Below are 615 nucleotides of genomic sequence, written 5' to 3'. Positions count from 1 at the left end.
GGGGGGGGGTCCCTCAGCCTGGCCTGTGCCCTCTTGCAGTCTGGGACCCCTCGGGGAATGACCACCTGCTGTCTTAGGCCCGCTCCCTGGGGGATTGGGCCTAAGCTGGGAGTCAGACATCCCTCTGGCGGCCTGGGAGCCCTCGGGGGATGTCCACTTGTCAGTGGGGAGCAGGCCTAAGCTGCAGTCGGACATCCTTAGCGCTGCTGAGGAGGCGGGAGAGGCTCCCACCACCACCACTGTACTGGAAGCCGTCAGCCTGGCTTGTGGCTGAGCAGAGCTCCCCCTGTGGGAGCACACTGACCACCAGGGGGCAGCTCCTGCATTAAGCATCTGGCCCCTGGTGGTCAGTGTGTGTCATAGTGACCAGTCATTCCCAGTCGTTCTGTTGTTAGGGTCAATTTGCATATTATCCTTTTATTATATAGGATAGAGGCCTGGTGCACGGGTGGGGGATGGATGGTTTGCCTTGAAGGGTGTCCTGGTTCAGGGTGGGGGTCCCGCTGGGGTGCCTGGCCAGCCTGGGTGAGGGACTGATGGGTGTTTGCAGGCTGGTCACACCCCCTTCAGGGTGGGGGTCCCCTCTGGGGTGCCTGGCCAGCCTGGGTGAGGGGC

Source organism: Myotis brandtii, unplaced genomic scaffold (genome assembly GCF_000412655.1).
Source record: "Myotis brandtii unplaced genomic scaffold, ASM41265v1 scaffold55, whole genome shotgun sequence".
In the NCBI taxonomy this organism is placed as follows: Eukaryota; Metazoa; Chordata; class Mammalia; order Chiroptera; family Vespertilionidae; genus Myotis; species Myotis brandtii.
The sequence above is the reverse complement of the archived record's forward strand: the minus strand, read 5'-3'. Positions refer to the sequence as shown.